Genomic DNA, 24,491 nt, shown 5'->3' on the forward strand with positions numbered 1-24,491 from the left:
AATATGTGTTAGTCTATTCGATCCATTGATTTGTTTAATGAGTTAACAATACTTAAAGGTAAAAAAAAAATTCTTCCCGTGTTATTTAAATGGAAAAATCGAATTTTTCAATGAGCTAGGTCTGTAATCGACATAGAATTTTTTTTCTTGCGCGAATTTTTTTTTTGTGTTGAACTATGATTTCTTCCACATGCACTCATAAAAAAAATGTTGCTCCGAAAAGACGCACCCTAATATATATATATATATATATATATATATATATATATATATATATATATATATATGTCGAAGATAAAATAATACTTGGGTTTTTCCTGAGACTTGGGAAAGTCCTAACTATTTTAAGTTCATTTTTAGACAATAAAAACTTAGTAAAAATATTTTACAATTTAATCCGCTTAAGATTTTGTTAGTTTTCATATTTACGTTTATGACGGTAGACTTAAGTCGAAGGAGCCCGTCTGGGCATCCAACGTAAACACGATCGAGAGATAGCAATATTTTCGGTATAATGAGTTTACAAACATATGGAAGTAATTGTACGAGTTTGTAAAATTACCTGAGATATAGTTTTGGTCGATTCGGGGACTCAAGAATATTGGGTACAGAGAGTTAGTTCTAATTGAGCAAAGGAACGGACGACATTGCTATCCGACCGATCGTGTATTCGTTTCGATTTTAATTTTACCGCCGTATACATTTTACAACAGTAACTAGAATATTGTCAATAGTTGTTATTCTCTAGTAAACTAATCGCTTGTAATAATTTGTGTATTTAACATTGTGTAATATTTGATATTTTTATAATCTTTAATATCTTCTTGGATACTTTGATATTGTGTAGTTGTCCGATACTGATATTATTGCTTGTAATCTTATTGTTTAGTGTATACGTGTTCGAATCTCCCGCGCTTGCGTTTCACGTCGCTACTCTGAGGCCGGTTAAATAGAGTTGCGTCGGCGTATTATCATTAGCAGGCGGCTCCACCGGTCCCATTCTCATCTCAAGCTCCGCCCACTGATCCAAGTGGGGATGAAGAAGAAGACGAAGCCATTATTTATTGAAAACTCACCGACGCTACAAGCCACGTGTTTTTTTGTCTTAATTTATAATCTTTTGCAATCGCGCGATTATTATCAGTTATCCTCTCCTATTTCATATAAATTAAAACCGTGAATAATTTTCACTTATTATTTTGTGATTATTTAAATTCATATCACCGTAAATAATTATTAAATTAATTACATTTCATCTCACCGCGTGGTTGTTGTTTTGCCGCCAACCGCCATCTTTATCTCACCTCACCGCGTGTTACCGCGTTTAGCATTTTCTCTCAACATTTATACCAAATTTATTAGTGAAGTGTATATAGTGTATATAATATAATAAATTATTAATTTATTAATACCATTAAAAATAAAATAAAGTGTTGAAAAGTATTTATTTTCATATTAACGCATCAACACCTCAATCCCGCCAATTAAGCATCCCAGCATCTCATCTCCTTACTTAAATTTAATTTAAATTTAATTTTTAAATATTTAAGTACAATAAACAATACGATATTTGTGAGTAGTAATTACTGTGTGTGTATATATATATATATATATATATTAGGGTGCCGTAAAAAAACTGACAATTTTTTTTTTGATCTCGCAAGAAAATTTGTTGATTTACGATGTTTTGAGAAGCCTCTCCAAAAATCAGCTCGATAAAAAATTTTCAAGAGGTCGCTCACGAATTTAGAAAATATCAAAAATAATCGAAATTTGGATTTTTATTTCTAAATTCTTTTCTTTCTCGTGGCAGCAATAGTTTATATTTGTAAAATGATGACTACGCTGAGAATTTCAGCCCAAAATTTGAATATTTAAACCTCGCTCAAGACTTTTAAATGTTTCCGAGTGCTGTCTTTTGGACGTTTTTGAGCGACCCTTAAATATTAATAATGAAGCTTCTCGATTTTTCACCATCAATTTGCATGACAATGAATGAAAATATAACCCGAGAAATAGAAATAATAAGTTATTTACATACTTTTTTATTTTTTAATTCAATTTGTAGGTTCTTTCGCTTATTCAAAACTTTCCAAATTTTATTGTTTAAGACTGTTAATGTCCTGTATATTTTTGGTTATACAAAAGTTATATTCAAGTGAAATGATAATAATTGAGTTATAAAAAAATATAAAAACTAATTCAAACCATTAGTTACATATTATCAGTTGATATTCAAAATTTTTGAGCGCCGTTTAAATATTTAAATTTTGGGCTGAAATTTTCAGCATAGTCATGATTTTACAAATATAAATTATTGCTGCCACAAAAAAAAAAAAATTTAGAAATAAAAATCCGAATCCCTGGCGGATCTAATATTACGGTAGGTCTACGGTAGTATTACGGTAGGTTTACCGTAACTTACGGTAGTTCTAGCGTAACCTACGGTGGTGTAACGGTAGCTCCACCGTAAAATTACGGTAGAAGTACCGTAAGTTACGGTAGAAATACCGTAAGTTACGGTAGAAATGCCGTAAGTTACGGTAGAAATGCCGTAAGTTACGATAGAGCCACCGTAAAATTACCGTAAGTTACGGTAGAAGTACCGTTAAACTACCTAAGTTACGGTATAGCAACCGTAAAATTACCGTAAGTTACGGTAGAAGTACCGTTAAACTACCGTTAGTTACGGTAGAGCTACCGTAACACTACCGTGAGTCACCGTACATCTACCGTAAGTTACGGTAGCTCTACCGTAAAATTTCAGTAGTGTCACGGTCGTTCTACTGCACAGTTACCGCAACAGTACTGTCAATATGCCGTAATTCTACGGTAAGCTTTCCTTCAAAAATGCGGTAAAGTTATGGTTTGTTATGATATTATTACGGTAGAGTTACGATTATAGTCCGGTAAAAGACTTAGAAAGGAAAGGTAAAGAAATAATTTCAGCTATTTGCCCTTTTGACTTTCGACACTTTTTTCCAATTTTTAGCTCTAAAATAAGTCTACAAAACAATTGGCAATGAAAATAAACTATACGTCCTTTTAGCTTTCGAGAGTTCCCCAAAGCTAGAGGGCGTTTAAAAATATACGTGCTTTTGGTATTAGTAAAGCAACATTATAACGAAAGGCCTGTTTTTATTATCAATTTCTATTTTCGCGTTGGTTCACTTTTCTCTAAAATTCTTTTTTTTTGTTTTCAAATTCCAATTGCATTTTATTGAGTTCTTGAGTTTTTTTTGTAATTCTTGTTCTTTTTGTTTAATCATCATTTCTGCATTGTGTCGACGTTCTTTTAATTTTCTTTTTTCTCCAATTAGGTGTTTTTTGTTCAACAGTTTATCCATTTCTCCATCAATTAACTGCAATTCATCATCACTTCCGATTTTTTCTTTGTTTTTTTGTTAAATATCCAGAAGTATCGCGAGGTTTTAATTTTAAGCGTCGTAATTTAAAATTTTGGCTGCAGCAAGCACCCACTGCATTGTCAAAATTAGTAGTAAATTTCTTCTTTCCTACTTTAATAGGCACTTCATTATTAATCTTGCCAAAAATAGCTAGAAAACAAGTCAGAAATCGAAGCATTAATAATCATAGAAACTCATTCAAATATCAATTTATTAAATTTATGCAATACAATAATAAAAAAAGATATTTGTGCCGACTAAGATTTATTTGAGGGAAAGATACCGTATATTTGGATACGGCTGAATAAACATTTAATTTTGAGAAAGATATAATATATTTGAGCAATTTTATTGCGTAAACAAGTAATTTATTTGTGGTAAAGAAATTATCCAATTGCTGCAAATAAATGTTAGTTTGGCCATGTGCTTTAAATATATGTTAAGTATCGCCAAATTTTCCGTTATTCATCACAAATTTAATACCTTTACCACATATATCTCACTTATTTACCCCAAATAAATGATATATTTCACTCAAATAATAAAATTATTCTAATCAACTGCCATATTTTGTTGTACCAAATAAATTTATTTGTCATTAAGAAATATTATAAAAAAGCCACAAATAAATTGATTTATTTGGGACAAAGGTTTTTTTTTAACTTCCCACTAAGAAAATTGTAAATTTTCAAAAATTCCGGAAGTTATTGGTTTCGGTCCGATTTACGAAAATCTAATTTTCATCAGATGTCAACGTTTTAAGGTCCTAGAAAGCTATTCTGACTAATTTCACGATGGTGTCCGAGTGTATGTATGTATGTATGTACGTACGTACGTATGTAAATACCGGTATCTTTTGAACGGATGAATTGATTTTGAACTTTAAGGTGTCATTCGACGCGGCTTGTCAATATCTTGAAGCTGTAAGACAATTGAGCTTGATCGGTAAGGCTCGTTCAGAGATATTCCAAAAATAAAATTTTTTCAAAAGTGTTTTTTTCTGATAACTTTCATGTGCTAGATGGATTGATCCCAAAATGGACTGGGCTCTAGAGCTTTATAAGCCGCATCGAATGCCACCTCAACCATCAAAATCGGTTCATTCGTTCAAGAGAAACCGTTGTCGAAAGAATTAAAAAAAAAAAATTTTTTTATTTTTTCTGAAATATCTCAAAAACGACTCAATAAATCGAATTCAAAATTTGATCAGCTTTAGAACTTGATAAAACGCGTCGATTGCCACCCCAATCGTCTCAATCGGATTATTCGTTTGAGAGAGATCGTTGGAGAAAAAATGGTGAAAAATGTTTCTTTTCGAAAACAACAGCATACAAAAGTATTGTCGAGCTCGAAGAGCTTGAAAATGTATTCACAGTAATGTTTTCGAGGTTCTTGAGCTCGCAAACAGCGGGAAGTTTTGGGGCTGGCCCGCAGGGTCAACTGAAAGACTGATTTTTATTGAGTGTAAGCAATTTAACAAAGCTTGTTCATGTATTCGATGGAAAGAATTATTTGACTCAACCCTACAGTTTTCTGAAGTGTATAAAAATGAAGACAATACATGTGTATAGTTTACCTTTTATATTATCAAGATCCTTTTCTGGTACCGCGTTTCAGTACGGGCGGTCTGCTCTAACTTTTAAGCAAAGTTTTGAAGCTTCTTTATCGGTCCAATAGCCGTTCATTATATTAGTTAACCGGGTTTCTATCTCAAATGCGGCTTTAGCTTTCTCGTACTATTTTTTATCAAAGAAGAAATCAGGCAATATTTGCACCTTGAACAGAATTTAATTTGTCAAGTTCGTGTATCCTTTGTTGTGTAATTCTCGATAAAATAATGAAATAAAGGGAAATTTCCTCTTATCTTAAAGTTATTGTAATGTATTTATTAGGATGTCCCAAAAAAAAAATGTTTTTTTTTTAACGTCTTATGGGCTCAAAAGTTACTTCATATTATAAAAAGAATCCTCACAAAATTTCAGCCAGATATCTTTAAAATTGAGCTATCACCAATTCAGTCCCCTTTCCCGTTTAAAACACACACGAAAAATTTTCATTTTAGTTTATCGTTAATAAGACTATGAAAAAATTTTTTTTTTTAATTTCGCTTAGTATGATTTTGTAGGAAATTAAATTCTCTACAAAAAAGTGCTGACGCATTATGTACTTCAAACAAACGTGGAAAAAGTTACGGGGCTTCAAAAATCAACAAAAATTTAGTTTACTCAGTGTTAAATTTTTTTGATTAGTTTTCATTTTTATTGCATCAAAAAATTTTTTTTTCAAATTTTGACGAGCATGCGCTTGTAGGAAATTTAATTACCTTCAAAAAGTATCTGATATCTTATATACGTCAAATGAATGAGAAAAAAGTTACAGGGCTTTAAATGTTAACGAAAAGTTATTATATATAAAGCCCGTACCCTTATAGGATGAAACAATAGGCCCAAGCTTGGCCGAGGCTTGTCGCAAGACTTAGTAACTCTGGGGAAAGCTTGAAATCCAAGCTTGGCCCAAGTCTGTCTAAGCATCGGAATGATAACACCCAGCGAAGCTTGAGTGACAGTGTTGTGCCAAGACTGCATCTTAATATTGGCCCAATAACCAATGCCAGTATTGTGCCAAGATTGCATCTAAGTATTGGCCCAATATCGAGAGCCAGTATTGTGCCAAGACTGTTGCGAAATAAGCACCTATGCTTATTAAAAATAAATTAAAAAAAAAAAAAAATATTAGTAGACATGTGCGTGATGGTAACATATGGAAATAAATTTGTACACAAAGAAATCAGGTGGATGAAACTAATTTTTTACGCTATTTACAGGAGCCAGGGGTTTTTAGGTACCATTTGTTATTTAGACTGGTAAACCAAGGCTTGTCACTTGTATAATGGCTAAACCTTGTCCCAAGACTGGCAAACGAATGCTTGTCACTTGAGTATTGGCTGAACCTTGTCCCAAGACTAGCAAACCAAGGCTTGTCACTTGAGTATTGGCTGAATCTTGGCCCAAGACTGGCAAACCAAGGCTTGTCACTTGAGTATTGGCTGAACCTTGTCCCAAGACTAGCAAACCAAGGCTTGTCACTTGAGTATTGGCTGAATCTTGTCCCAAGACTGGCAAACGAAGGCTTGTCACTTGAGTATTGGCTGAACCTTGTCCCAAGACTAGCAAACCAAGGCTTTTCACTTAAGCATTGGCTGAATCTTGGCCCAAGACTAGCAAACCAAGGCTTGTCACTTGAGTATTGGCTGAATCTTGGCCCAAGACTGGCAAACCAAGGCTTGTCACTTGAGTATTGGCTGAACCTTGTCCCAAGACTAGCAAACCAAGGCTTGTCACTTGAGTATTGGCTGAATCTTGGCCCAAGACTGGCAAACCAAGGCTTGTCACTTGAGTATTGGCTGAATCTTGGCCCAAGACTGGCAAACCAAGACTCGTCACTTGAACGTTGGTCGGATCTCGGACCAACCTTGGGAGGCCGAGCCTCGGTAGCCCAGTATTGTGCCAAGACTGGCCCCGTTGTCAATATTTTTTTCCCTACAAGGATAATTACAAATACTTACTGAATTTTCGTTGTCGACTGTAACGCTTTTTGGATCACCAGTAGAAGACTCGGGGGGAGTTGACGCAACTGATTTAGTATTCTTTTTTTTCATTGACGTTTCTTTAGTAGCCACGGGATCAATAACAATCTCCCTATCTGAATCGTCAGTGCCATAATGTTATGACGGTGAGGATAAAGAGTTCGTCATTTCATTATCTGATGTAAAATTGTGATGATCCTGAAAAGATCCCAAATTTTAATAAATTCTCGTGACAGCTTCTTTTTTTAAAAACAATAAGTTAAGATAGTACTGTTGACACTGTGAAATTCAAATATAGATCAATTTTCTTTGACTTATGAAGATTTACGGCCGTCAGTCCTATCTTAAATACGATTTCCGAATACTTACAGCTATTGCACTTTTTTCTCTGTGATTCTCAACCCGTCTATTCAAATTTTCAGCTTTTTCTCTGTGTTTATTGACTGGGTTGATAACAAGCTTTTCGTTGAGAGTTTCTTTTTCTATCTCAGTTCGCTGATGTTAAAAAAAAGGGTATTAGCTTTTTGACAAAACTGTCGATTAAGTGATAGTGAATAATACGTAAATAATAATATCTTAGCTCATCTTCATGCGTCACAATTTCAAGTTCCTGAAAAATTTAATGTGAACCATAAAAACATTGTTTATTTCATACCTTATCTTTTTACTTAAGATAGAACCCATACAGTACAAAATAGAAGTATGCATAAGATTATTAAGAAAATAGATTGTTATGAATCGATTAAAGATTGTTATGAAATACAAATCATTTTGTTGCCAAAAACTTTTCTTACTTCACGAATAATTTAAAAGTATTCAATATGCGTATATAACAGAGTGAGATTGATGCTAATCATAAACTTACTTGGCAAATCACTATATATTCTGAGCAAAATTAGAGCATGCTTCATTTTAAAAATAATTGCAATTGTCTGCATGGAATATAAGTGGCAATCTCAGTATAAGTTAGTTTATGAAATCATTTAGCAAGATTCTAACTGACATTTTATCAGTTAAATACAAATTAAAGTTGGATATAAATTCAAGTTCAAATTAAGAAATGGAAAGTTTCGTATTATTTAAGTTTGTCTAACGTGATTGCTATAAGCAATCTATGTTCACTCACTTTTTGTGGCTTTGATAATTTTCTTTGTGCTAGACTTGTATAAAATGACAAAAGTGAAATTATAACCTACACAAAAATTCGATGTAGCCATAGTAATAATACTAGAATTTTAATAACAGCATTGCCATTATTAAAATTATTTGTATTATTGCCATCTTGGCAGCAATAAAACATTTATTATTCCTTATTATTTCATGTTACACAATATGTAGATATATTGAGACAATGTGAATTGTCATCTTCTTTCTCAGCCTTGCGGTTCCCATTTTTTCCCCGTCTCGTTGCCGTCTGAAACCACCTAAAGCTAGAGTCATAGTGCCATGGTCACATGACTAATTATCACCTCAACGCATGACCGTGAGGGGAAGTGGGGAGCGAGCCCAAAAACTCAGCCCTAAGACCCTACGGTGATTGAACTTCACTTCGATCCTGGATCAATTAGCGATAAGACGTATAATTTAGTTTTACTGTCAATACTAGCAATTTATTTGCGACTTTGTTAATACGGATAACTACTTTGTAAATCGGGAAATTAACTTGCGTTATAGTTGTATTACTGGCAATTCTCTTGTGACATACTTTACTGTCGAAGTTTACTGATTATTATAAACAAAGTTAGTTCAATTAAATATTACCATACGTTACCGGCGATATACTCGCGATATAAAATTATACTTTACCACGTATCTGTCTACATTAAATCCAGCGCTTGCACTTTCTTGTAAGTAATTTTTATTATTATAATTGGCAATAAACAATCATTGCACTTGTTAATCATTAACTGTATCTTTTATCTGTTCATCCTATTTATTTCCTATTTTACTGGTAAGCTTATCGAATAGTCTGATAAAATAAATATTAATTAAGTTACAAATAGTAATTCGACCATCAATAAGAATATTCTATAATTTTATAGGCCGTGAGGTAAGTTGATAAGTTTTCTCATACGTTGCCGAGTTTGAATAAGTGCGGGTCTTTGCTTTGCAAGAACCCCAGCCCATTGCTCTGTCCAAGTAAAATAAAATTTGTTAGAGGCCAGCCTAAGCCAGGGTTCAACCCGCGAATTCTGGTGGCTGCTGGTAAAAATCGCGAAGACGAAAAGCGATTTGTCTCAATATTTAATATTAAATTCCTATTTCAATACCTTCTCTTCATCATCATTATATTGCTCATCACCCAAGTTAACTACGTCTCTTCTTGCAGTTGAGAATCTATTCGGAAAAATTACAATCTTCGTAGAAACAATAAAATATTCAAATTACTTAGCAAATGAAAAGCAATAGAAAATCATAGTAATGAGTCAATGTTGTCTGACTGTAGTCTTGTGTTACCTTATCTGTTGTGATTTCCTTCATCTCTGCACTGTGCCGATTATTTTTCCTTTTCTTGTTGGGCTTATCAATAGGAGTGATTGATAATCTAGGCCTTTTAATCGATCTCTTCTGACTTTCAGAATTAGCCATTAATCGTTCGGCAGAATCTGAAAGAAATTATTCGCATAAATTACAATAGAATAATTAGTAATCGTCGTATGTTGGCAAAATTTATAAATCTTATTAAAGAAGAATACCATTATTTTCGAGAATTTGTACTCGAATCGGTTTTTTTTTATTGAAAATCACAAAATTATCTTCATCACTGTAAGTCCCAGCAGCAGCAACCGGATTTTGTAAACTAGTTTACCATCATTGTGGTTGTTATATCCGCCGCTTAGATTTAAATTAATTATCCGGGATTTCTCCCTTTGGTAGCGATAGAAAAATTTTACGAGCGATTTGGAGGATGCGGACAACAGTAAAGAATACGAGGAAGATTTTCGCTTCCTATATTTATTATTTATCGTGGGTTTTTCGAAGAGTACGAACCCAAACGCCTTCGAGCTTGGTCACGTTGCATTTATATATCGATTAATAGAGAGAAAATATTTTAATTGTCTCTCACTTACCTTTAGATGAGTCTTTCTTCTAGTACGGCAGGTCGTATCCCTCCAGAACTTTGCAGCTCAGTCGGCCTCTTCCTGAAGGAGTTGGTTGAATGGGCGCGGCTGGGGTAGTAGGATAGAATCTTATGTGCTAATCTCGAATGAACTCACTAAGTTAAAATTATGATCTTTTGTCTTTTTATTTACTTTTTCAATTACAGCACTTATACACTATAACTGTTACAATGGTTTGCACTTATAAAAGATATAAAACCATTTAATTTGATTATTATTAATTTTATTTACTTTTGTTTATTTTTAAATTATGCGTCCTTATGTAGCCTTATGGCTTTTTATGCGCAGATTATCTCGACCCGAGATCGGACTACAATACACTTGATTTTTGTGTCACTATTCGATCGAGTCGGAGTGATTTTTTATAATAATTGTAAATAACAAAAGAATACCGCTACACGATAGGAACTATCGGCCTAGTACCTTAATTAATTTACAATTTAACTGAATTTAGATATAAGAAAAACCGCTGTTAATAAACAAATACCGCTGCACGATAGGAAATATCGGCCTAGTACCTTTTATTAAGGATGGTTACTTATTGCCTTGTCTAGGACAGATTTTTGCAATAAGATTACGGACTATCGACGCCGTTTACGCGGACCATAGGACTCGAAATTTAAAGATCTGATCAACAACCACGACACCGTTTACACGATACCGTAGGACTCGAGATCTGAAAATTTGATCAACAACTAAGGCCCTGAGCCATGGTGCTCAGGCTATTTAAAACTTTTGATTGATGTTTGATGGGAGTAATTAAATTGTTGTCATTGGTGGAAAATGACGACAAGTTTTTATTTATTCGTCAATCGTTATTGCAAAAATCGTCGCGTTACTTTTATACGCATAAGTGATGGTAGAACTGACGCTGCGTAGTCGCGTGCTTTTGTAAAGAGGAGTTTCGTAAATTTATTTATGAAATAAAATAAATTAAATTAAAAAAAATTTATTGGACATAACATGGTTTTCATCAAATTTTATTCCTTTCTAAAACTTCATCCCTTCCTGAACCCTCACGTCGAACACGAAAATACTTCCAAATTGACATCGTAACTATAAAAAAAAAAAAATATAATAAGCACAGACGTCAAATGTGATTTATAAAAATTCAAATCCTAATAAAATGTAAGTTGGTGAATTTTTTAGCATGATTAATACTTTTCAATCTTAGGGCCAGTTTTTCAAACCGAGTTTATTTTTATCCGGGTTTTAATTATCATTGCTGGCATATCTATATATTAATAATATATAGATATACCAGCAATGATAATTAAAACCCGGATAAAAATAAACTCGGTTTGAAAAACTGGTCCTTATTTTCCGAAAAATATTATTATGATTGAAATGACATATTAATTTCATTCGAAATTAAAAATGCACATATTTTCAATGTATACAAATGCATATTTAACCTTGCTTTCATGCGTTATATCGTGGAAAACCAATGGTTTTATTTGAATAACTTAATTGACAATTTATGTAAATAAACTACTTACCAATACAAGTTTAATGATTTTTTTCAAGTTTTTATTACAAAAAACAAACAGCGTTTTGTTTATATGCTGTGAAAAATTATTTTTGGAATGGCTTGTTACACAGAGACAAAGACTGATCAGTTGGTTTGTGATTAAGGTCTATTCGCAAGACTGTGGCGGCTATATCGGTAGTACCGGCAGGTGACGATTGAACGAGCGTCAGTCGCACAAACGTGCAATCTCAACCCAGACGAAAGCCGCGAAAGCAAGTGCTGATTCCTAGAGTCGACGTGATATAAATATATATATGTAAGTATCTAACTCTAGTATCCTGAACCACTACAAGACTACATCAATGCGCATGCCCAATCATCGAAATTCAAAATAAAATCTTTTGAATCACCGCGAAACAAGTGGAGTGTTCGGATCGGTACCGTATTTTTATCATAGTTCTACCGTTAATTTACCGTATTTGCAGTCATGAAATGGCAGGATTGAGGTAGAATTGCGGTAATATTATGGCAGAAGTACGGTAAAATACGGTAGAACGACCGAAAATTACGGTAGGATTACGATAAATTACGTTAGGATTACGGTAGGTCTACGGAAAGATTACGGTGAATTACGGTAAAACTACGATAGGATTGCGGTATGACTACGGTAGGGTTACGGTAGAACTACGGTAAGATACGGTATGTTACGATATATTACCCTCGTACCGTAATCTACGGTAACTTACCGTAATTATACCGTAATATCGGGTCCACCAGGGATTTCCATCATTTGCGATATTTTCAAAATTCGTGAGCGACCTCTTGAAAATTTTGTTATCGAGCTGATTTTTGGAGAGGCTTCTTAAAACATCGTAAACCAACAAATTTTCATGCGAGATCGAAAAAAAAAGTCGGTTTTTTTGCGCCCCCCTAATATATATGTACTAGCTGTTACCCGCCCGCATCGCTGGGCATTTTGTAATGTTAAATAACTCTATATTGCACACCTCAAGCGCGAAAGCGCTAGAGGTGCTTTACTGACGGTTCTTCCTCGTTGACAATTTTTCTCATACAAAAACATTTCTACACCCTTTTCATAGCACAAAAAATTATTAAATTGTGTACTCGCATGCAGATAATTTATTAAGGAACAATTTAAACCCAACGTTGAGTCGATTTGTTAATTCATTGATTTCAAATTAATTATTTTAATCCAAGAAACTAGTGCTGTCAATTGTTACGTATGAATCTTCGTAAGCACGATAACTCTCGATAGACACCATTAATCGGCCTAACTTTTTTTTTATTGTCTTTGTATTTTTTATCATAAGAACTCTTATGAAAATTACTATATGAATCCTTTTAGTTTAATTGTAATTAATTAACAACGTAAAAGTTGTTAATTAATTAGATAGATAAAAAAAAGATTATTCGTGAAAAATTTAGCTGCTATTTTTACTGTTGTTATTATTTTTTTCATTGTTTCTCTCTATCAACCACTGGTGGCAGCACTAGCGTATTAATATGTTTGAAAAAAAAGTGACATCTAAGACAAAAAGCGAAATATTTAAAAAAAATGTTATTAAAAAAATATTAAACTGAAAATAAGAAATAAAAAATCAAATTGATAATTTGTAAGTTTAATAAAAGTTCATAATAAAAAAAAAAGACATTAATATTATATAATAAAAGTAATGATTAAAAATAAAATGAGTGATTGAGGTGTGCACTTTTGGATTTTCCAACATTTTTTTGTCTTTATTATTGATATCAGTATCCTAGTATTAACTGTTTAAACATCCGTAAATAGACTTATTCTCTCACACTTTTCTATGTAAAAAAATAGTTGTGAGTGGTAAAATAGGTAGGAGTAAATTTTCAATACAAAATTTTTAATTGTACCGTTGTTAATTTTCGTAACTAATATTAATGTTGAAGGTCTTATTATTACGTCGTCGCAAACCACCAAAGACGTTGATTATCAAAAAAGGTTTACCTCTATTGTTTTGCTCGTAACGTAGGTATCATTCATTTAAAATATTAAGTCTGTAGGTCTCTTGGTCAAAAATCCTGAAAATTTTCATTTCTTGCCCCCCCCCTCCTCTCCCCACACAGCCCCACCAATGTCAATTGAAAAAAGAAACATTAGCACCATTTATATTCTAGTATCCTAGGTGATATTAATTTCAAATTTCAAGTCCGTAGCTCTCTTTGCTAAAAAAACTGAAACTTTTTAATTTTTTTTTTGGGTAGATTTTTTTAAAAATCTAACTATCGTATTTGTCCTCATGGTCGATTTTTCAAGGAATTTCGTCATAAACTATCATAATTAGTTGAGTAGAGTTCAAAAATACCATCCGTTAAAAAATTTATGTATGTATGTATATATATATATATATATATATATATATATATATATATATATATATATTTATGTAATATAACGGACTTTTGAGGACACGATTGCGTCTACAATTCTTATCCGATCTTAATGAAATTTTCTACACTTATTTTATGTGTAATTACCACGGTTAAGTTCGAAGATGGGCTGAATCGGTCAATTAGTTTAGAAGTTATGGCTGTTTGATATTTTAACGATTTTTCGAAAAAATCAGTTCTTAATCAATTTTAAAGTCCATATAACTTTAAAACTAAAACTCATAGATCATTTCTGTAAAAAGTAATTTAAAGCTTGACTAATAAGCTTCAAATTATGACCTTAACCTTTATATTTTGACCATTTCTTCCAATAATTTGATAGCCTTGAAAATTTTAATGGAATCAAAAAATGTTGAAAATATGGTTTTCAATCCACATAACTTATGTTTGTCCCATTATAATCCGGTTTCGTCAGTTGTATTTTATTGTGCACAAAATGACCTGTAAATTTCACTGCTATTTTATATTTTAAAAGTATTTCTTTTATTATTTATGATGTATCGAATGTACCTCTAATCCCTATGATTATCACTGGTCTTGTCACTACGATAGCACCCACAGTTCTTATCGGATCTTAATGAAATTATTTACACTTATTTTATAGGCGATTACCTTGATCAAGTTCAAAGATGCCCTGAATCGTTCGAATAGTTTTAAAATTATGGCTGTTTGAAATTTTAATGATTTTTCGTAAAAATCAGTTTTTAATCACTGCTAAAATTTATATAACTTCAAAACTAACATTCATAGACAATTTTCGTAAGAAGTATCTGAAAGCTTGTCTAGTAATCTTTAATTTATGACCTTAAGCTTTATGTTTTGATTATTTCTTCCAATAATTTGATAGTCTTGAAATTTTTAATAAAATTTAAAAATGTTGGGAATATGGTTTCTTATTCCACATAACTTAAGCATTTCCCATTATAATTCAATTTTGTCAGTTGTATTTCATTGTGAAGAAAATAATCTGTAAATTTCACAGCTATTTTATATTTTAAAAGTATTTCTTTTATCACTTATGTTGTTTCAAACGTACCTGTACGTCCTATAATTATAACTGGTCTTACCATCGTAATAGCGATTACAATTATGATCATATTAATTAAATTTTCTATATACTTTGTTTACGTGAAGGTTAGTTTGGTATATTACCTATATAATGTTCTGTCAAATCAACTATCTGAAGTTCTCTCTCGAAAATAGTCGTTGTCTTTTTTTTACCCTCACTCTTAGAAAACAAGCCTAATTTACCCTCGCAGATTTGAATCACGGTGGGAACACCGTGAAAGTGTAAACATCGTGGATCCACTGTGGTTACACGGTGGGTTTGTTCCATTTCACCACCGGGTATACACAGTGTATCCACTGTGATTACGCGGTGTATCCACCGTGATTACGCGGTGGCTTGACCACTGTGTATACACGGTGTTCCCACTGTGATTACGCGGTGTATCCACCGTGATTCCACGGTGGCTTTGTGCTATTTCACCACCGTGTTTCCACGGTGTATCCACCGCGTAATCACAGTAGAAACACCGTGTATACACGGTGGTCAAGCCACCGTGTAATCACGGTGGATACACCACGTAATCACAGTGGTAAAATGGAACAAACCCACCGTGTTTCCACCGTGATTCAAATCTGCGAGGGTTCATATCATGACTATACACTAACATGAATCACAAGATATGTATGTATGAAACTTTTTATACAGATTAATTGGAAAATCTACCTTCCATTTCGGCTGCCGAATGGCCTTTTTTTTGTTATGTTTTAAGTGTTCATAATCAGTTTTAGGACACCAAAAATTTTTTAAGTTTCTCAATTTACTATTGGGGCGCTGATGATATTTTCGAAATGTCAATGCAGTAGTTTGCTGTGACATTTATTTTTGTTGAAAAATATAATAAAGAATTACCAAAAAATTTACGGAAGCACAATAATCGTTAACTGAATTTGCTATCCTGTTCCTTGGTCCATAGTGCGCATAGCTTTTTGATGATTGGGTTGTACTCAACAACCCGTATGATCTTAAACCTGGTTTATTGCAGACAAGACTAAATTGTTCTAATATTTCTGGGGAGTCAACGGGGCCATTTATGGTTTTGTAGAAAAATATAAGGTCAGCAACTTCTCTTCTGTAGAAGAGTTTGTTCATCTTAAATTGATCATTCACTTTTTCGACTTTCATTTTTAATTCCTAGTTCGCATACAGAATGTTATATATTTGCAAAGCTTGATCTGTGTTTTTTTCAACTTGTTGACAAGAAGATTGGTGTAGGGTGACCAAATTATAGAGCAGTACTCAAGTATTGGGCGGACGAGAGCTGAGAAAAGTCAAACTAGCCTATGAGAGTCCCCGAATTCTCTTCCCGACCTCAATATAAATCTAAGAATCTTGTATGCTTGTGAAGTTATTTTATCCACGTGACTAGAGAAACTTAACTTTTTATTAATAATGACACCTAGATCTTTAGCTGATGTAACTTCCACGAATTGTTGTTTATTTAGTTGGTACACTGCAGGCCACGCGTGTGATGAACGGGAGGAAGACATAGTTACACATTTCTTTATGTTCAGTTTAAGCTTATTTTCCTCACACCGCCTACTAAGTATATCAATATTTAGTTTCATGTATGGACGACCCAAAGTGTAAAAAATATAACTTAATGTCATTTTTTCTGGATAAGTCATAATATAATGTCCTAAAATGTATTCAAAATCATATCAATTCTTCGACTTCATGGTTTCTCTTAATCACCACATAACGTAATGCAATTCGTTTTTCAGTTTAAATAATACTATCAACAGAAAAATTGAAAAAACACCGTTATTAACATTTTTCTTGGATATTTCAAATAATTTAATGCTCTGATCTGAGTCAACACTCATTTCCATCGCTTTCATTGTTTTCTACGTGAATACATTAATTTTATTGAATTTAATCGTAAATAAAAATTTCAAGAACTCTTGTTTATTAATTATTTTCGATGTCTTGAATGATCCAAGTTCAATATAAAACGTTTATGTTCCCTAATAAAAGAAACGATTTGAAACGATTTGTTATATTAAATGCCCATAAGAAGGGCGATTCGAAAGAATTCAAAAGCATTAGAAAGTTTTAAAATTTTTTTTTCTAATCGTTTTAAATCGTTTCTTTCCATATTTTGAAGCTTAGAAAAACTAATGTGACCCAAAGTATTGTCAAGTTAAAAGTATTCAAAATAACGTTTTCGAGCTCTTTGAGGTTGAAAACAGTGGGAAGTTTTGGGGCTGACCTGCAGAGTCAACCGATTTAAAATTTTTTTTACAGATACCATAAGAAAAAGCGTTATGTGTTCCAAAATATAAACACTTATCCAAAAAATTGAAAGAAAAAAAAAAACCCTGAGTAAAACTTAAAAAAAAATTTTTGTTTTATCTCGTTTTTCGGAAATTTTTTTTTTTCTCTTTACCTTACATTTACTGAATAACTAACGCAAAAATGAAAGAAAATCTGAAAAAAATTAATTTTTTCATTTTGGTAATGATTACACAAATTAATGAACAAAACTTGTTCCTTTAATTGTTTTGTAAAACTTTGAGCAATCGACCCGGACAAACGGTTCAATGGATCAATCTGAAACCCTTTCCATCAACATTTGCAAAGTAGCGATGAGTTAACTATTGATTATGAGTTGATTATTTTGCTAGAAGATCTTTAAACTATAGATTTCAAGCTTCAATTTGCTTTTTTTAGTTTTTTGATACGATCATTTTTTACGGAAATACAGCCTTCCAAAAATCACTAAAATATTTATAAAATTTTCTTGTTCCCTTAATTTTTTGGATAAGTGTATTACTAACAAATTATAGTATTAAGGTTGGTAGGTTTCGTTTATACAAACGATAGTTGATACATTTACGGTCGGAATGACTTTCACATTGCTCACAAATAAACGTAAGGAATTTTGTGGCCAAAGTAAGTTTGAGTTTGAAATGGCCAGAGACCGAACTGTTGAGAGACTTGTGTACTTTTACTATATATATATACGTATAAGATCTATATATTCGGTAGAAATATAGAATTTCCTATATAGTGAGGGTAAGAGAGTGAAAAGGTTGAGGGTTAAACAGGAATGAGTTAAAATAGAGGGTGAAAATGGGGTGAGGAGAGACGGTAACGGCGTGGTGTTGGCTAATACGCTGACTATATATATAGCTTTTACTCGGAAGTTGGCTTTCGGTTCTCGGCATATACTATACACCGGATATATCTCTAATAATAACGAGACTTCTTTAAGGCCAGTGGTTCGCAGTTGTACTGTAAATTCTCAAAGTTTGGTACCTTGTCGACACGACTTGTTTAAGTACATTTCGATGCCAGGTCTCACTTGGACTAACTTAATCCACTTTATTTTATGTTTAATACAGTTTTTAAGGCTGTTATTTGGATGAAAATATCGTACCGACAAAGACAACTTATTTTGCCGTTCGATACTTTTCGCTCATTCGATTTATATAATTTTAACTTCAAATAACTTTCTGCTAGTTTTCCAGTTGAAGTTTTTTATAATAGTCAATATCTATTTTGTTCCCCTGTGATCTTATTTGCCAAATCTCGTTTTTTTTTATTTCCAAATTCAATAAAACAAAAATTAGTTATCGCAGAAAAATCAAAAAAATTTCGAATTATAAATAAAAGTCCAAATTTTAAACAACAGGTTCTCTTGCAGAACACAAAAATTTTTTATCACACAAGTCAAGTATTCAAAATTTACTTGAATCCTCACCAAACTTTATTTTGAAGTTTGATTCTAAAAGTAATCTTTGAACAATTTTTTAATAAACACGGAAAAAGGCATAGAAAACTTTACTTAAAAATATGTATTAAAATTACTAAATTCAAATTGTAAACTCAAAACGCTATTGAAATTGTGTAATTTGTACTATCTTGAGAATTAAATTATTATTTATATTCAGTAATTATAATTTTTATTATTCGAGTATGCCAATAAATAGGAACTGCGTTAGTAAATTTGACTACATGTTTAGCGAAATTGACGATTCAGAAAAGTCAATTTCATTATAATCGGAAGGAATTAAATAAAATAAAATTTTTATTGGTTTGTCAACTTTTTATCATTTTTATTGTTGTTGATATTGTTCATGGCATGTGTGTTAGTGTTGATGTAAATTTTTATATTGAAAAATCACTTGACTTGACCGAGATTCGAACCCTGATCTCCCGCTTGCGAATCCTGCCCTCAGTCTGCCGGTTCGATGTTCCCTTCGAACGAAAGTATCTGAACTTGCAGAAAAATTTTCGTATACGTTGTCTCCACCAATTGTTGATTTTATCGATCTGATTTCGAAAAATTACAAATCGTTTAGTAACTTTTAGTTGCTCTACAATACTCAATTCTGCGCTATTTGTCTGATTCATAGAAATCACTAACTAGATAGTAATTTTTGCATACTGCCTAGTATCTTAAGCATGCTGCTAGTTAATTATTGTATTTTTACAGAATAAAAATCGTTAAATCATACAATAAACTGGATTATTGAACGTTTAGTGAATTTTTTCAATAAAGAACAGATCAATGGAATAGTAATAAAAGTAACAATATAGCAATTTCTCAGGAAAACGTCAAGCATTAATTACTATTTTGTGATTTTTAGTTTATATGTTATGATAAATAACTAAAATAATGCAATTATCGATTCAGAATAAAATTTTTTACTAAACTATATAAAAAATTATAATATTTTTGAGACTAGTTTTCTATGTATACAATCATTAAAAGTACATACTTTCAGCCTTAAAATAATGTTTTTAAACAATTTCACAACTATTTTTACTGCGATAGCTACTTTTGAATCTTTTGTTAGCCTGAAATCAGAAAATAAAAAAAAAAAAAAAATGATAAGAAATTTTTTTATAAAACTTAACTAGGGTAACTATCATAATAATTTTAAAATTTAATTAGAAGTTATTATTTACTTGTAAATGAAATCTTAAGTTTCATCATTATTATTAAATCACAACGAATTGAAGTAATTTATTAAATTATCATTAAAAATAATTAAAATTATATATAGGTTGGAAGACTTTTTAGAGCAAAGTAGTAATTGATTTTGATATAAAATAGTAAGTTTATAATTATTTAAATAAGTAAATTAATCAATAAAATTGATTTTGGACATGTAAAATTTTTGGTTTTATTAATTTTAAATTAGTCATTCACTGGTGTACTTTATTACTGACGTACTGAGCCAGTAAATGACCAACAAGTCATTTATTGGTAAGTCAGAAATTTGTCAAGCTCAGTGAATGACCGTGTGTTTGTTTTTATTCGTTTGTTGATTTCATAAGATAAAAGCGACCTTTGAATTAAGGTCAACTTTTTGTTCAGTTTTTTTTTAGAATTTGAAAAAAAAAAATTTCAAAATTGGTTCATACCCACCGAAATTATGATTTTGCACATTGTTTTCGTGCGCATCGACGGGACTATTTCGGATTAACAAATGTTTGATATATAATTGAAAATTTCTAATACTGGCCAAATCATTTTATATCATAACCGGTGACAAAAATTCAAATATTATTTTTGAATTAAAAAGTATTCGAAACGATTAAAAATTTTTAATAGTAGCCAAATAATTTCATATCATAACCAGTGACAGAAATTCAAGTATTATTGAAGGTTTGAAAAATATTCGGAATGATTAAAAGTTTTATATTCTGACGCTGTTACAGAATTAAGAATGACTTGACTTGATAAGTCGTGAAATTTTAAAAATGATTTACATGACTTTAAAGGATTAAGGTAGTAGTCTGGTAACTCAGATTGAAAAAATCTAAAAAGTTTTTTTTTCCTTAATTCAAAAGTACAATATACTGTGAAAATTTCAAACTAAAATTTGAAATAGGAACGAAGTAACAACGAGTTTTTAAGAGTTCCTCATAGTGGCGTGCCGAAGGTTACTGAACCCCTTATCCAAAGAATCGATTTCAAACGATTAGAAAAAAAAATTTTAAATACTTTTGAATGCTTTTGAATACTTTTGAATCACCATTCTTATGGGCATTTAACATTGTAAATCGTTTCGAAGCGTTTCTTTTCATCAGGGACTTTAAACGCGTTCATCTTGAAACAACGTTTTTACGGTCGGCCCGGGTCATAACTTTTTTTCTATTCAACCTATTGGTTTGAAACTAAAACCAGTTATTCTGCACATTTGTAGTTCTCGTCGGAACTAGGATTAATTTTTTTTACTCCTTACTTTTCATTTTGCAATCCGTTTTATGCGAAAAAAATGATTTTTTTTTCTAAATTCGCCATTTTGTTATTTTTCGATAAAATTTGACGATCCCAGTTTCGACAAGAATGACATGTCTACAGAGTAAGACTAATCAAGAATTTTTAATTTCAGATGTCCTCAAGAGTCAATATCACCCGGGTCACCCACGTGCTGTTTTTTTGAGGCGTCAACTTTAAGCGACAATAATAATAATAATAATAATAATAATAAATTATTTAATATTCTCAAAACAATTTTTTTTTTCCTTCTAAAAAAATCTAGGCAGCGGTTGGCCCTGCAGGTCTGCCCTTAAACTTCCCGCTGTTTTCGAGCTCTAAGAGCTCGAAAACATTAGTATAAATACATTTTCGAGCTCGAAAATACCTGTGTTTTCCTTTTTTTTAAGCTTTTCAAGCTCAAAAGGGTTACGTTTTATGTAAAAGTTTAAACATTTAGAATCCAAAATAATTATTGAATGAGCGTTTTTTGTATATTTATTCACAATTTTGTTCAATAATTGACTCAAAAATAAGTATTTACGTTATACGTTGTATCTATATCGTGTAAGTATATCGTCATACTAGTGAACATGACGATTTTTAAGCAATCACTTTCAATGACTGACATAAAGAAGAATATTGTAACGAATATAAAACTGATCTTTGAAATATTTGAATAGCTAGAAAACAAATGCCTACTTCTCTTGTTTTATAGATGCGCGACTAAAGTCAGTCAGTCATATATTGACAACTAAACAGCATACGTCTTGTATCAATAAACTATATCTTTGATTGCCTTTCTTTTGCTGCTGTTAACCCTCGCGGATTCGGAATTACTTCGAAATCATGGTGAAATTTCGGTGAGATCATAGTGGAAAGACAGTGAACCCATGGTGAAATGACAGTGAAATTACTGTGATTTTGTGCCATTTGCTTACTGTGATTTTATTACCATCCGATGGTAATTTTATGATAATTTCACCATCGATTCATAGTAGAATCACAATAGCATTACAGTTAATTTACAGTAGTATAGTTGTAAGTTGACAGTGGTATTACTGTGTATTTACAGTGATTTCACTATCAGTTTATCCTGGATCTGCAGTGTTTCAGTCATGCTTTCTCGGTAATAATACCGTCATCATATAGTGATTTCACAGCAGTCTTACTATAGATTCTTCGTGAAATCACAATAATATCGCTGTGAGTTGACAGTAATATTACTGTGATTTCTTAATCATTTGTTCCGTCGAGAACGGAAGTCCTAAAATGAATTGTCATCGTAATAATATTCAAAATTTAAATATTCAAATCAGTCTCCATCTAGCGGTGCTAAACTCTATCTCGTCGCCAACTCGGATCGCACCGCGAACGCGCGCGCTAAACCTAGCGTCGGTTTCTCGGTGCATCTTCGTTGCACTCACGCCTTCAGTATATCTCTGTCGTTTGGGTGTCTGAATTTTTCCGTTCCGTCGAAACGACGACCCGGCGTTACCGCGTCTTTTCGTCAGTTGACCACAAGTCTTCACGCTGTCCACACTTACTGTGAACGTTCTTTTCGCTACATTGCCAAGCCAATATTAAAATTAATAATAATTATTAATTATTTGATTATCAATTACGATTTCGTGCCATCGTGCCAAGATAAGCATTAATTAATACGGTTTAATCAGTTTTGCTACTTATTTCGTTGAGTTTCACTAATATTTCGGGAATTGCATAAAGACCGGGTGTTTTATTACGTCGTAGTAAAAACAAGCCGGGACTTGTTGCGCGTGGGTCTCACCCATCAAACATCGAATATTTATTTGTGTTACTATTAATTATTCGGTAAGATTGAATTCGTTATTTAATATTAATATTCATATTAATATTAAATAATAATCGACTCAAATAATATCGAATAGTTAATAACTATTATCTCACATTAAATTCCGTCAATTCATCGATCTGTTCGGGTACAGTTTAATTACCCTGCAATAATTACACATTAATAATTATCATATATACGTGATAATCATATAACAAATAAAACCAAAAATTGAATTTGTTCGCGCTTTAATTATCATCAACGCATTTGGCCGTTGTCATACGATACCATATACAACTTCATTCGTACCATAGCCGCGTGCTAACCACAGCCATCAATCCAATTGATGAGAATTTAATTAACCACAGCCATCAATCCAATTGATGAGAATTTAATTAACCACAGCCATCAATCCAATTGATGAGAATTTAATTAACTGCAGTTAAATAACAATCTGTTACAAATCGTAAGAACAATTATAATAATAATTTAGCGTCATAATATTGTCATTGGAATATCCCACTACAATTTTGACTTCTCAATTCGTACCGCCGATCTGATCAATCGGTAACATCGTCGCGACGCATCTCATAACACAAACATTTAACGACGCAATCGTTATCGACTGAAAGCTTTCACTCATTCGCTCGCATTAGTACCAAGTACTATTTTACTGTCCCACAGTGGACCCTTTAACATCGCACTAGTACCAAGTACTATTTAACTGTCCCGCAGTGGACTCTTACCATCGCATTAGTACCAAGTACTATTTAACTGTCCCACAGTAGACTCTCTATCATCCCAGTACACATTAACATATACACATACACACACATCTCTACATTTCATTTTGTATCAATTGTTCAACGAGTTACCCTCATTCTCATTATCTTAACATTCTCAATCTTTTCACTGTATTTCTTCAAAGGGTTTTATGCCGTAGCGCTTTCCCTATTTTTTTGGGTCAAAATATATTCTTCGATTTTGATACACCCAAACCACGAGTTTTATTAAACGATACCTTTCACATCCTACCTATCATTATAATAAATTAATCAAATTCCAATTACTAATTTTAATTAATTTACTGTTAAATTTAGATTTAAATATATAATAAAAATAAAAAGAAAGGGAACATTTTCCCACAAACATTTTGGTGCCTCCTGTGAGGTAACTCGATTGGACAATTAAAATATATTCAAGGAAAATATATTCAAATAAATATCAATACTCAGTGTGGATAAAAAATTGATCAAAACGCCATTCATATTACCGACTCGTTGACACCGCCGCATCTAGAGGATCATCTGCAGTGAAATCCAGCTAAGTTCGAAATTTATTAAACATTTATTCGCCATTGGTAGTATTTTTCA

The 24,491-nt window shown here is 32.1% G+C and overlaps 1 protein-coding gene across 1 annotated transcript in view; it reads left to right on the forward strand.

Moving 5' to 3' along the window:
- The window catches only part of LOC130673502 (uncharacterized), a 41,158-nt gene extending 19,547 nt beyond the window's left edge, over nucleotides 1-21,611 (forward strand). Inside the window, exon 8 of the transcript XR_008990894.1 lies at nucleotides 21,442-21,611. The gene's annotated coding sequence lies outside the window, so the exon portion shown is untranslated. The remainder of the gene's footprint in view (nucleotides 1-21,441) is intronic.
- The last annotated feature ends 2,880 nt before the right edge of the window (nucleotides 21,612-24,491 follow it).

This window comes from Microplitis mediator, chromosome 8, assembly GCF_029852145.1.
Source record: "Microplitis mediator isolate UGA2020A chromosome 8, iyMicMedi2.1, whole genome shotgun sequence".
Lineage (NCBI taxonomy): Eukaryota > Metazoa > Arthropoda > Insecta > Hymenoptera > Braconidae > Microplitis > Microplitis mediator.